This window comes from Pseudophryne corroboree, chromosome 7, assembly GCF_028390025.1.
Source record: "Pseudophryne corroboree isolate aPseCor3 chromosome 7, aPseCor3.hap2, whole genome shotgun sequence".
Taxonomy (NCBI): domain Eukaryota; kingdom Metazoa; phylum Chordata; class Amphibia; order Anura; family Myobatrachidae; genus Pseudophryne; species Pseudophryne corroboree.
The window spans coordinates 491,180,850-491,195,755 of NC_086450.1; positions in this window are offsets into that span (position 1 = coordinate 491,180,850).

Below are 14,906 nucleotides of genomic sequence, written 5' to 3' on the forward strand. Positions count from 1 at the left end.
AGTACAATATGTATCCTTCCTGCCTAGCTCACCTATAGGAGAGTACAATATGTATCCTTCCTGACTAGCTCACCCATAGGAGAGTACAGTATGTATCCTTCCTGCCTAGCTCACCTATAGGAGAGTACAGTATGTATCCTTCCTGCCTAGCTCACCTATAGGAGAGTACAGTATGTATCCTTTCAGCCTATCTCACCTATAGGAGAGTACAATATGTATCCTCCCTGCCTAGCTCACCTATAGGAGAGTAGAATATGTATCCTTCCTGCTAGATCACCTATAGGAGAGCACAGTATGTATCCTTCCTGCCTAGATCACCTATAGGAGAGTACAATATGCATCCTTGCTGCCTAGCTCACCTATAGGAGAGTACAGTATGTATCCTTCCTGCCTAGCTCGCCTATAGGAGAGTACAGTGTGTATTCTTCCTGCCTAGCTCACCTATAGGAGAGTACAATATGTACCCTTCCTGTCTAGCTCACCTATAGGAGAGTACAATATGTGTCCTTCCTGCCTAGCTCACCTATAGGAGAGTACAATATGTGTCCTTCCTGCCTAGCTCACCTATAGGAGAGTACAATATGTGTCCTTCCTGCCTAGCTCACCTATAAGAGAGTACAATATGTGTCCTTCCTGCCTAGCTCACCTATAGGAGAGTACAGTAGGTGTTCTTCCTGCCTTGCTCACCTATAGGAGAGTACAGTAGGTGTCCTTCCTGCCTAGCTCACCTATAGGAGAGTGCAGTAGGTGTCCTTCCTGCCTAGCTCACCTATAGGAGAGTAAAGTAGGTATCCTTCCTGCCTAGCTCACCTATAGGAGAGTACAGTAGGCATCCTTCCTGAGTAGCTAACCTATAGGATAGTACAGTATGCATTCTTCCTGTCTAGCTCACCTATAGGAGAGTACAGTATGTCTCCTTCCTGCCTAGCTCACCTATAGGAGAGTACAATATGCATCCTTCCTGCCTAGCTCACCTATAGGAGAGTACAGTCTGTATCGTTCCTGCTCAGCTCACCTATAGGAGAGTACAGTATGTATCCTTCCTGCCTAGCTCACCTGTAGGAGAGTACAATATGTATCTTTCCTGCCTAGCTCACCTATAGGGGAGTACAGTATGTATCCTTCCTGCCTAGCTCACCTATAGGAGTGTACAGTATGTATCCTTCCTGCCTAGCTCACATATAGGGGAGTACAATATGTATCTTTCCTGTCTAGCTCACCTATAGGAGAGTACAGTATGTATCCTTCCTGCCTAGCTCACCTATAGGAGAGTACAGTGTGCAACCTTCCTGCCTAGCTCACCTATAGGAGAGTACAGTATGTATCACTCCTGCATAGCTCACCTAGAGGTGAGTACAATATGTATCCTTCCTGCCTAGCTTACCTATAGGAGAGTACAGTATGCAACCTTCCTGCCTAGCTCACCTATAGGAGAGTACAGTATGTATCACTCCTGCATAGCTCACCTATAGGAGAGTACAATATGCATCCTTCCTGCCTAGCTCACCTATAGGAGAGCACAGTATGTATCCTTCCTGCCTAGCTCACCTATAGGAGAGTACAATATGTATCCTTCCTGCCTAGCTCACCTATAGGAGAGTACAGTATGTATCACTCCTGCATAGCTCACCTATAGGAGAGTACAATATGCATCCTTCCTGCCTAGCTCACCTATAGGAGAGCACAGTATGTATCCTTCCTGCCTAGCTCACCTATAGGAGAGTACAATATGTGTCCTTCCTGCCTAGCTTACCTCTAGGAGTACAGTATGCAACCTTCCTGCCTAGCTCACCTATAGGAGAGTACAGTATGTATTCTTCCTGCCTAGCTCATCTATAGGAGAGTACAGTATGTATCCTACCTGCCTAGCTCACCTATAGGAGAGTACAATATGCATCCTTCCTGCCTAGCTCACCTATAGAAGAGCACAGTATGTATCCTTCCTGCCTAGCTCACCTATAGGAGAGTACAATATGTATCCTTACTGTCTAGCTCACCTATAGGAGAGTACAATATGTAACCTTCCTGCCTAGCTCACCTGTAGGAGAGTACAATATGTATCCTTCCTGTCTAGCTCACCTATAGGAGAGTACAATATGTATCCTTCCTGCCTAGCTCACCTATAGGAGAGTACAGTATGTACCCTTCCTGCCTAGCTCACCTATAGGAGAGTACAATATGCATCATTCCTGCCTAGCTCACCTGTAGGAGAGTACAATATGTATCTTTCCTGCCTAGCTCACCTATAGGAGTGTACAGTAGGTATCCTTCCTGCCTAGCTCACCTATAGGAGAGTACAGTATGTATCCTTCCTGCCTAGCTTACCTATATGAGAGTACAGTATGTATCCTTCCTGCCTAGCTCACCTATAGGAGAGTACAATATAAATCCTTCCTGCCTATCTCACCTATAGGAGAGTACAATATGTATCCTTCCTGCCTATCTCACCTATAGGAGAGTACAATATGTATCTTTCCTGCCTAGCTCACCTATAGGAGAGTACTATATGTACCCTTCCTGCCTAGCTCACCTATAGGAAAGTACAATATGTATCCTTCCTGCCTAGCTCACCTATAGGAGAGTACAATATGTATCTTTCCTGCCTAGCTCACCTATAGGAGAGTACTATATGTACCCTTCCTGCCTAGCTCACCTATAGGAGAGTACAATATGTGTCCTTCCTGCCTAGCTCACCTATAGGAGAGTACAGTATGTATCCTTCCTGCCTAGCTCACCTACAGGAGAGTACAGTAGGTGTCCTTCCTGCCTAGCTCACCTATAGGAGAGTACAATATGTGTCCTTCCTGCCTAGCTCACCTGTAGGAGAGTACAGTATGTATCCTTCCTGCCTAGCTCACCTACAGGAGAGTACAGTATGTATCCTTCCTGCCTGTCACGATCCGGGTATCTGGACGCCATTACTTACCCTTCAGATGCCTCCTAAGGCGGGCTCAGCGTTCCAGGACCGGATTCCGCTGTTCCTGAGTTTCCACATGCAGAGTGGTCTTTTCATCAGCCGCGGCCTCCGCTGTGCCCGCGTGGTTAAATGTGCATCTATCAGCCTGGCGTCTCCTGTCTCCGGTGGCCGGCGCCGCCATTACTGTTTCCCAGACCACATGGATTACAAACCAAACTTCCCTCCAAGTGTCTGCATGGGCGCAGCCATCTTGGATTCTGTCATCTGATCATTTCCACCAATCTGCTGTCTGTGTTGTTGATTTGCATAATTGCCTAGCCAACCCCTTCCTTGCTGCAGGTATAAGTAAGCTGTACCTGAGCAAGGAAGACGTCAGTGCTTTGGTTGTCAAACCTAGTTCCTGTTTGTCTCTCTTCTATGATTGTCTTCCAGGTTCCAGCTCCTGTCTCAAGACTTCCACCATAGAGACCCGCACCAGCATTCCACCTGCGGTGTAGCCTGACTCTCCAATCCATTGTGGATTCATCTGTTTCCAGCTACAACACTACCTGCTTCCAGCCTCAGCTTCCAGCAGAGTACAGCTTCCCTTAAAGGGCCGGTGTCCTTTCTACACTTTACCACTCTCCACCGGAATTATTATTTCTCCGCTCTCAAGTTCTACATTTCAGTTCACATTTCATCGCTCCCAAAGTTCATTTATTATTTAACTGGTTCCAGCCAGTATCCACTCCGTGCTAACAACAGTCTGGTTCCAGCCAGTATCCACAGCAGCTGTTTTACCTTCAGCAACCCAGCTCTTCCTGGAACACCAGCTGGTACAATCCTGGGTTATCTCCATTGCTACAGCCGGGCCTGGTAAGGACTTTCCATCTAGAAGATCATAAGAACTATCTCACACTACCAGTGCCCTGTGGCTCCTGCCATGCTGTAGTACTCAGGAACTGTATTTATTCTTTGCTGACTTTTACGTTTTCTTTTATTGCTGCTGTGATGCGGAGTTGTCATAATAAACATCATTGACTTTTATCTAAGTTGTCGTGGTCACGCCTTCGGGCAGTTATTATTCATGTTACTTACATGTCCAGGGGTCTGATACAACCTCCCAGGTTCCGGTACATCTCAGCCCCTACAACTGAGGCTGCCTCCCGTCAGCTCAGGCCCTCAGTTGTGACAGTAAGCACTGACCTAATGAATCCAGCCGGAGACCAGGATCAAGCGGCCAGGCCGATGCAAGAACTGGCAGCCCGACTAGAACATCAGGAAGCTGCACAGGGCCACATCATCCGCTGTCTCCAGGATCTCTCTACTCGGCTGGATGGGATTCAGACAACTCTCCGTGGATCAGGCGCGTCTGGTGCGTCAACCACAGTGACTCCAGCTATAACCCCACCCACCTTACCCATTTCTGCTCCACGTCTTCATCTTCCAACGCCAGCAAAATTTGACGGATCTCCAAGATTCTGCAGGGGATTTCTCAACCAGTGTGAGATTCAGTTTGAGCTACAACCTGGCAATTTTCCCAGTGACCGTACAAAAATTGCCTACATTATTTCTCTTCTCAGTGGCTCAGCCCTTGATTGGGCATCACCGTTATGGGAGAGGTCCGACACCCTGCTATCTTCTTACACTGCATTTGTGTCAACATTCAGGCGCATCTTCGACGAGCCAGGCCGGGTAACTTCAGCTTCGTCTGAGATTCTCCGTTTACGCCAGGAATCACGTACTGTAGGACAATATCTTATACAGTTCCAGATCCTGGCATCCGAACTGGCATGGAACGACGAGGCCCTGTATGCTGCATTCTGGCATGGTTTATCCGAGCGTATTAAAGATGAGTTAGCTACCAGAGACTTACCCTCCAAGTTAGATGAGCTAATCTCACTTTGTACGAAAGTTGACTTACGTTTCAGAGAGAGAGCAACTGAGCGTGGAAGATCATCTGCTCCAAAATCTTCTACTCCTCCTCCTCGCCAACTGTCACCAACTACAGATGAACCCATGCAAATTGGCCGTTCCCGTTTAACTCCTGCTGAGCGCCGAAGACGTCTCTCCGAGTTTCTCTGTCTGTATTGTGCAGCTCCGTCTCACACCATTAATGCCTGTCCCAAACGTCCGGGAAACTCCAAATCCTAGCTCGCCAAGGAGAGGGCCGGCTAGGAGTAATGATCTCCTCTCCATCTCCTCAAGATTGTAACCTCCCAGTCTCGCTTCAAGTTGCTCAACGTTATCAGAACGTCATTGCCCTCCTGGATTCCGGAGCAGCTGGGAACTTTATTACTGAAGCCTATGTTAAACGGTGGTCCCTACCCACCGAGAGACTTCCTTCGTCCTTTTCCTTAACTGCTGTGGATGGCAGTAAAATTTTTGATACAGTTATTTCTCTAAGGACTCTACCAGTTCGTCTGAGAGTGGGAGTTCTTCATTCCGAACTTATTTCATTTTTAGTGATTCCAAGAGCCACACATCCTGTGGTCCTGGGCCTTCCATGGCTCCGTCTTCACAATCCTACAATTGATTGGACGACTACGCAAATCCTGGCATGGGGTTCCTCCTGTACTAAGACATGTTTGTTTAAAGTGTTGCCTGTCTGTTCTTCCTCCCCCAGGTCGTCTGATGTTCCACCTCCTCCATATCAAGATTTCACGGATGTGTTCAGTAAAGCTTCTGCTGATATCCTTCCTCCTCATAGAGAATGGGACTGCCCGATTGATCTCGTTCCAGGGAAGGTTCCACCTCGAGGCCGAACTTATCCGTTGTCTCTCCCCGAGACACATTCTATGGAGGAATACATTAAAGAGAACCTAGCAAAGGGGTTCATTCGACCTTCTTCTTCTCCAGCCGGCGCAGGCTTCTTTTTTGTAAAGAAGAAAGATGGTGGTCTGCGGCCGTGCATCGACTACAGAGGTTTGAACGACATTACCATCAAGAACCGCTATCCTTTACCCCTGATTACTGAGCTCTTTGACAGAGTTAGCGGAGCTACCATCTTTACAAAGCTGGACCTGAGAGGTGCATACAATCTCATCCGGATCCGTGAGGGTGACGAGTGGAAGACCGCATTTAACACCCGTGACGGACATTATGAGTACCTCGTCATGCCCTTCGGATTGAGCAATGCTCCAGCTGTCTTCCAGCATTTCGTCAATGAGATCTTCAGAGACATTCTATACCGTCATGTCGTGGTCTATCTAGATGATATCCTCATTTTTGCCAACGATTTAGAGGAACATCGTTTCTGGGTAAAGGAGGTTCTGTCCCGTCTCCGTGTCAATCATCTCTACTGCAAATTAGAGAAATGCGTCTTTGAAGTCAAGTCCATTCCGTTTCTAGGGTACATTGTGTCCGGTTCCGGACTAGAGATGGATCCTGAGAAACTACAAGCAATCCAGAATTGGCCGGTACCCTTAACCCTCAAAGGGGTCCAGAGGTTCTTAGGGTTCGCCAATTATTACCGAAAGTTTATACGAGACTTTTCCACCATTGTGGCGCCTATTACTGCTTTCACCAAGAAGGGTGCTAACCCGTCCAAGTGGTCTGAAGAAGCCATGCAAGCTTTTCATCTTTTAAAACAGAGGTTCATCTCTGCACCTGTCCTGAAACAGCCTGACATCGACTCTCCTTTCATCTTAGAGGTGGATGCCTCCTCCGTTGGAGTAGGAGCGGTGTTATCTCAGAGGGCTAAAGATGGTCATTTACATCCTTGCAGTTTCTTCTCACGGAAGTTCTCCCCAGCGGAGCGCAACTATGCCATTGGCGACCAGGAGTTGCTAGCCATCAAGCTCGCTCTAGAGGAGTGGAGATATCTGTTGGAGGGAGCTTCTCATTCAATCACCATCCTTACAGACCACAAGAACCTTCTATATCTAAAAGGCGCACAATGTCTCAACCCTCGTCAGGCCAGATGGGCACTTTTCTTTTCCAGGTTCGACTTTAAACTCCAGTTCTGTCCGGGCTCTCAGAATCGCAAGGCCGATGCCCTTTCCCGCTCATGGGAGCAAGAAAATGAGTCAGAGTCTTCAGACAAGCATCCTATTATAAATCCGTTGGCATTCTCCACGGTAGGGATGGACTCTACGCCCCCATCAGGGAAAAGTTTTGTGAAGCCGACACTAAGGAAGAAGCTCATGCATTGGGCCCATGCTTCCCGTTTTGCCGGACATACAGGTATCCAAAAAACCCTGGAGTTTATCTCTAGGTCCTATTGGTGGCCAACTCTGAAAAAGGACGTTTTGGAGTTTATTGCATCTTGCCCAAAGTGTGCTCAACATAAAGTATCCCGCCAGTCGCCTGCGGGGCAACTGGTTCCACTATCTGTTCCCCGTCGACCATGGACCCATTTGTCGATGGATTTTATTACAGATTTGCCCATGTGCAACAAGTTTAATACCATCTGGGTGGTAGTTGACCGGTTCACCAAGATGGCACACTTCATTCCTCTCACCGGTCTTCCGTCAGCTTCCAAGTTGGCTCAAGTATTCATACAAGAGATCTTCCGACTCCACGGTCTTCCAGAAGAAATTATCTCAGATCGAGGAGTTCAATTCACAGCCAAATTCTGGCGAAGTTTATGTCAAGTCCTCCAAGTCAAGTTAAAGTTTTCCACGGCTTACCATCCTCAGACCAATGGTCAAACTGAGAGGGTGAATCAGGACTTGGAGGCCTTCCTCCGCATCTATGTGTCCTCCTCTCAAGATGACTGGGTTCAATTACTTCCCTGGGCCGAGTTCTGTCATAACAACCAGTATCATTCTTCATCTTCCTCAACACCATTCTTCACCAACTTTGGATTCCACCCTAAAGTCCCTGAGTTCCAACCGCTTCCAGCAACTTCTGTTCCCGCAGTGGATATCACCTTGCATCAGTTTGCCAATATCTGGAAGAGCGTACGATCAGCTCTGCTCAAGGCATCGTTCAGGTACAAGAAGTTTGCGGATAAGAAGCGTCGAGCAGTTCCTGCTCTCAAGGTGGGTGATCGGGTATGGTTATCCACGAAGAATTTGAGGTTAAGAGTTCCCAGTATGAAGTTTGCACCTCGCTACATCGGTCCTTTTAAAATTGATCAAGTCATCAATCCTGTTGCTTACAGACTCCAGTTACCTCCCTTCTTAAAAATACCCAGGACATTCCATGTTTCCCTGTTGAAACCGCTAATCTTGAATCGGTTTCATTCCTCACTTCCACCAACTCCGAAAGTCCAAACTCAACGAGGCGTTGAGTATGAAGTGGCCAAGATCCTGGACTCACGTCACCGTTACGGTCAACTTCAGTATCTCATTGACTGGAAGGGCTATGGTCCTGAAGAACGCTCTTGGACCAATGCCTCTGACGTCCATGCTCCTGCCTTGGTCCGAAATTTCCACGCAAAGTTTCCTTTAAAGCCTAAGAAGTGTCCTGGGGCCACTCCTAAAGGGGGGGGTGCTGTCACGATCCGGGTATCTGGACGCCATTACTTACCCTTCAGATGCCTCCTAAGGCGGGCTCAGCGTTCCAGGACCGGATTCCGCTGTTCCTGAGTTTCCACATGCAGAGTGGTCTTTTCATCAGCCGCGGCCTCCGCTGTGCCCGCGTGGTTAAATGTGCATCTATCAGCCTGGCGTCTCCTGTCTCCGGTGGCCGGCGCCGCCATTACTGTTTCCCAGACCACATGGATTACAAACCAAACTTCCCTCCAAGTGTCTGCATGGGCGCAGCCATCTTGGATTCTGTCATCTGATCATTTCCACCAATCTGCTGTCTGTGTTGTTGATTTGCATAATTGCCTAGCCAACCCCTTCCTTGCTGCAGGTATAAGTAAGCTGTACCTGAGCAAGGAAGACGTCAGTGCTTTGGTTGTCAAACCTAGTTCCTGTTTGTCTCTCTTCTATGATTGTCTTCCAGGTTCCAGCTCCTGTCTCAAGACTTCCACCATAGAGACCCGCACCAGCATTCCACCTGCGGTGTAGCCTGACTCTCCAATCCATTGTGGATTCATCTGTTTCCAGCTACAACACTACCTGCTTCCAGCCTCAGCTTCCAGCAGAGTACAGCTTCCCTTAAAGGGCCGGTGTCCTTTCTACACTTTACCACTCTCCACCGGAATTATTATTTCTCCGCTCTCAAGTTCTACATTTCAGTTCACATTTCATCGCTCCCAAAGTTCATTTATTATTTAACTGGTTCCAGCCAGTATCCACTCCGTGCTAACAACAGTCTGGTTCCAGCCAGTATCCACAGCAGCTGTTTTACCTTCAGCAACCCAGCTCTTCCTGGAACACCAGCTGGTACAATCCTGGGTTATCTCCATTGCTACAGCCGGGCCTGGTAAGGACTTTCCATCTAGAAGATCATAAGAACTATCTCACACTACCAGTGCCCTGTGGCTCCTGCCATGCTGTAGTACTCAGGAACTGTATTTATTCTTTGCTGACTTTTACGTTTTCTTTTATTGCTGCTGTGATGCGGAGTTGTCATAATAAACATCATTGACTTTTATCTAAGTTGTCGTGGTCACGCCTTCGGGCAGTTATTATTCATGTTACTTACATGTCCAGGGGTCTGATACAACCTCCCAGGTTCCGGTACATCTCAGCCCCTACAACTGAGGCTGCCTCCCGTCAGCTCAGGCCCTCAGTTGTGACACTGCCTAGCTCACCTATAGGAGTACAGTATGCAACCTTCCTGCCTAGCTCACCTATAGGAGTGTACAGTAGGTATCCTTCCTGCCTAGCTCACCTATAGGAGAGTACAGTATGTATCCTTCCTGCCTAGCTTACCTATATGAGAGTACAGTATGTATCCTTCCTGCCTAGCTCACCTATAGGAGAGTACAATATAAATCCTTCCTGCCTAGCTCACCTATAGGAGAGTAAAATATGTATCTTTCCTGCCTAGCTCACCTATAGGAGAGTACAATGGCCCTCATTCCGAGTTGTTCGCTCGGTATTTTTCTTCGCATCGCAATGAAAATCCGCTTAGTACGCATGCGCAATGTTCGCACTGCGACTGCGCCAAGTATCTTTGCTATGAAGAAAGTATTTTTACTCACGGCTTTTTCTTCGCTCCGGCGATCGTAATGTGATTGACAGGAAATGGGTGTTACTGGGCGGAAACACGGCGTTTTAGGGGCGTGTGGATGAAAACGCTACCGTTTCCGGAAAAAACGCAGGAGTGGCCGGAGAAACGGTGGGAGTGCCTGGACGAACGCTGGGTGTGTTTGTGACGTCAACCAGGAACGACAAGCACTGAAATGATCGCACTGGCAGAGTAAGTCTGAAGCTACTCTAAAACTGCTACGAGGTTTGTGATCGCAATATTGCGATTACTTCGGTCGCACTTTTAAGATGCTAAGATACACTCCCAGTAGGCGGCGGCTTAGCGTGTGTAACTCTGCTACATTCGCATTGCGACCGATCAACTCGGAATGAGGGCCAATATGTGTCCTTCCTGCCTAGCTTACCTATAGGAGAGTACAATATGTATCCTTCCTGCCTAGCTTACCTATATGAGAGTACAGTATGTATCCTTCCTGCCTAGCTCACCTATAGGAGAGTACAATATGTATCCTTCCTGCCTAGCTTACCTATATGAGAGTACAGTATGTATCCTTCCTGCCTAGCTCACCTATAGGAGAGTACAATATGCATCCTTCCTGCCTAGCTCACCTACAGGAGAGTACAGTATGTATCCTTCCTGCCTAGCTTACCTATATGAGAGTACAGTATGTATCCTTCCTGCCTAGCTCACCTATAGGAGAGTACAATATGTGTCCTTCCTGCCTAGCTCACCTATAAGAGAGTACAATATGTGTCCTTCCTGCCTAGCTCACCTATAGGAGAGTACAGTAGGTGTTCTTCCTGCCTTGCTCACCTATAGGAGAGTAAAGTAGGTATCCTTCCTGCCTTGCTCACCTATAGGAGAGTACAGTAGGTGTCCTTCCTGCCTAGCTCACCTATAGGAGAGTGCAGTAGGTGTCCTTCCTGCCTAGCTCACCTATAGGAGAGTAAAGTAGGTATCCTTCCTGCCTAGCTCACCTATAGGAGAGTACAGTAGGCATCCTTCCTGAGTAGCTAACCTATAGGATAGTACAGTATGCATTCTTCCTGTCTTGCTCACCTATAGGAGAGTACAGTATGTCTCCTTCCTGCCTAGCTCACCTATAGGAGAGTACAATATGCATCCTTCCTGCCTAGCTCACTGTGACAGGACGATACCGAACGGAAGCACTCGCCGCTTGCCGCGTCCCGTCGACTGCGCACAGAATGGAAGGTCAAGCCGCACGAGGCCTGACCACATAGGGGATTCCCGCTTACCGTCAGTAACCGCCTGTTACTGACTCCACCCACTGCGCTGTGGGCGGGTTCTCGCTGCCACCACCAAACTCCTAACCTGCCGTGGCGTTTGGAACCACGGTTCTGCTCTGTATGTGCCGACGCACTGCTTTACCACACCTGTGTGGTGTCGACGAATCCCCACTAGCCACTTGCTAGGCCTCTACCGGTAGCTGGCGGAAGGCGGAGCTTGGAGACGTCAGATGCTTCCCTGGACAGCCGGAGGACGGGGCTAGGTTTGGCCTAACACTGTTGGTCACAAGACGAAGCAGTCTTCTTGAGGCAAAGATGTTTTATTGCTCAAATAACCTTTAAAAAGGCTCCTCCCTATTGCTAGGGGCAACAGCATACAATCAAGATGTTTTCAGCAGAAGAAGATGTTACAATTCACAATCCTATGGGCCAACTGCCCTTCTTTTATCCCTCTCCAAGACCCCTTACCACAGGGGGTAAGCCCGCCCTGTGGTGTACAACCAATCAATGTTTACCCATGAGCTGTGCATGCTCTGGTCTCATGCACACCTAACATTGTTCCCTATGGACAGTGGGGAGTGGTCGGTCTCCTTTGACGCTCCTACCTTGGAGAATCAGGATACTCCCCGGTGCCGTCCAGTCTGGCTGGGGGGAAGTTTTCCCTCCTAAATCTGACTTCCAGAAACCTGCCCGGGACCCCTCTCACTGCCTGCAGCCTGGATTTGGGCTCCAGAGCTGGGCAGCCGGGCTCCCCGGTCCAGGTTTCTTGGCACTACGGCTGATCTCCATGGAGCTCCAAGAAACCACTCAGCTGGTTTCATAGCTAAGCTGCTTCTCTTTCTCCCTGTGCCCATTGGAACTGTGAGGCTGGATGGGAAAGCATTCCGTTTTTTAGGGAAAAGGTCTGGGAGAATCCATCAGCCTGCACAGCTATGGATTCCCCCCTCCTGGGACACACAATCAAGTAAGTGCATTTTACCTTTACATACATTACATTTAAATCACACTGTACATGTTTATACATTTAAATACACTCTGAGCCTGCACAGGCTCCACATACCTAGGCACTGCATGTTTTACACAATGTCCTAACTACTGTGCCTTCCCTAGCCCTGCAGCCTGGCTGCTAGGGCTCTCCCTCTGTGCTGGAAGTATGGGGCTGGCTTCCCCCATCCTCCAGCCTGCCTTCCTGCCTCTGGGGTTCCAGGGAGCTGGCTCTCCCTGTCCCCCCAGTGTGGCACTACTTTTGTGGCCCCGCCGCACGCAGCGGCGCACCCCCCTGTACCGAAGTCCGGCGGCCCGGGACACTTGTCCCGGCCGCCGTGACCCTGGCTTGTTTCAGCGCTGAGGCGCCGGGTGTTATGATTCCTGTACTCCAGACCGGAGAAGATCTTATGGCAGGGATCTGAGTACAGGAACAATATGCTGGTAGTGGGAGCTGGAGAGCCTAGTAACCCCTGGCGCCCTAACTCCGTTGTCTCGCCCGTGTTATCAGAAATCCCCTGCGAGACTATGGTTGCTTGAGCCCATGGCAGCCGCGTTCGAAGGGCGGATTATGTCTGCCCAACCCCGATGCCCCCGCAGGTCTTAATGGGAGACAAGGGGAAATCCGAGACAGGGTGATAACAAGGGGCCCTCTGACTAAGCAACCAGGCCAGGGGTTACAAGCTAACTAACTTAAATCAAAAGGTATGTGCGGACTAGCCGCCAGGGAAAAGGACAACCAAAGATCCACTGATCCGACACTCCTATCCGGCACCGCTGGACACCAGAGTGGATCTGTGGAAGCGGAATCCTCCGCAAAAGCTCCAGAACACAATTAAACAAAATAAGAAACAGTAAGCGGACAAGCCGCAACACACGGCTGCGCCGCGACTCACGAACACCACCAGATGTTAAAGGTGCTCGGTCAGACTCCAGGAACAGATGGTAAACTTCCGAGTACAGGATCTCTGAGGTCAGGAACAACTGAATAGACCGGGACTGGAAACTCTCTGCAGCAGACACAGGCAAACAGGAAGCTATCACCGGCGTCTGTGAGAAGTCCAAAGGGAGCCTATAACTGTGGGCTCCCCAATCAGGAGCCAGACTAGGCAATTAATAGTAATGCCGTGCAGCTTGCATGCTGCACGGCCAGCACATGATGATATAATTATAGAAGACCCAGCAACGGGGAACGCGGCCCGAACGTGGCGTCCCCGTTGCTAAGGTCTGGGCGGCTGCGTGCGCCCGGCGTCAGCGTTGCCAGGGAGCCGGCGGCTGTACGCGCCCGGCGTCCCTGGTTGCTAGGCGCCGGGCCGCACCGCTGATCGGACCCCGGCGCCTAACACCGGGAGCGTAGCTCCCGGACCCCAGCGCTCACCATCCTGCTGGGCAGCCTAATTTCACCCACGCCGCTAGGGAGCCGGCTAGCCCGGTCCCCCATGAGCGGCGCCTGTCTGGTAGCCTCGCTGCAGCGTCCGGCGGGGAGCCGGGCTGCAGCGCACCCCCCTCGCCGGCTAGCAGCCCGGGACGTCCGTCCCGGCTGCTGCGGCTGGCCACCCGTGCTGGGCTGAGGCGCCGGGAGCAGAGCTCCTGGCCCCCGGCGGCGGCTCTCACATAGAGCACTACAGCGGGAGCCGAGCTCCCAGCCGCAGCGCTCACCCTTCTCCCCGGCGCGCACACTCCAGTGCGCCCGGGGCTACACTGACCGCTGCCGGGAGCGGAGCTCCCGGACTCCGGCGGTCAGCGGCTGCCTCCTCTCCCCCGGCGTGCACACTCTGCTGAGCGCGCCGGGGGCTGTCCTCCCTGCCGTGGTCTCCGGAGGGGTCCGGGACCACGGCACAGTTAAAAATACATTTTGTACACATCTTATACATCACGGCGCCTAGCGCCCAACATAATTCAAATATGGCGCCAAGCGCCCATTGTCCTTGCAAATGGCGCCGGGCACTAGGGATTAACCCCTTCAGTGCCAGGGCGGCCATTTGCCTCGTGGCTGGGGCTCTCCGGCCACACTCCCCCCCCCCCATTCAAGCGGGTCAACCAGGGACCCATGTCCCAACGATTTGGGTCCTGGTCCCGCAGTCCGTTGGGGTGAAGGGGACGCTACCTGGGGGGTGTAGGCTCTGGCCTAGACAGTTCATCCATAGTGTAGTGGGCCTCTCTTCGTGGGTGCACAATGTTCAAATAGTCCACCTGAAGTCCAAGTTCAAGGCTCCACCACAAAAGTCTGTCCAATTCCCCCAAGGTAGGTTGCAGCCACCTAACAGGTAGGTGGTAAGTCACCACGGTGGGGGGCCGGTTACAAACAAGTGCCACCCACGGTGTCCAAATTGTGGCATACCCCACCTCCCACAATAGCAGTTTCCTGCTCAAACAGGCCACAGGGTGCTCCTGCCCATATGGCTCTTTCTGGCTCGGTACAGCTCCCAGTCCGTGCAGTGGCGCAATAGTTCGTAACACACAGTCCTGGTCAAGAATGTGCGCCATCAGCACTGGAGCGGGTACCCGAGCCTTCTTCAATGATTGGAATGCCAACTCGCAAGCGGGTGCAAAGTCCACTGACTTGGGAATGCCCATCCTAGCCATCTCTGTCAAGGGGTTCACTACAGGACTAAAGTCAATGACAACATGTCCGTAGGGCCTTACAGGTTCTAAGGTCAGTACCGGTCTGGGTGATGTGGGTCGGGGACAGCCTCTGGTTGCCTCCACCCCCTCTGGGTTTGGCC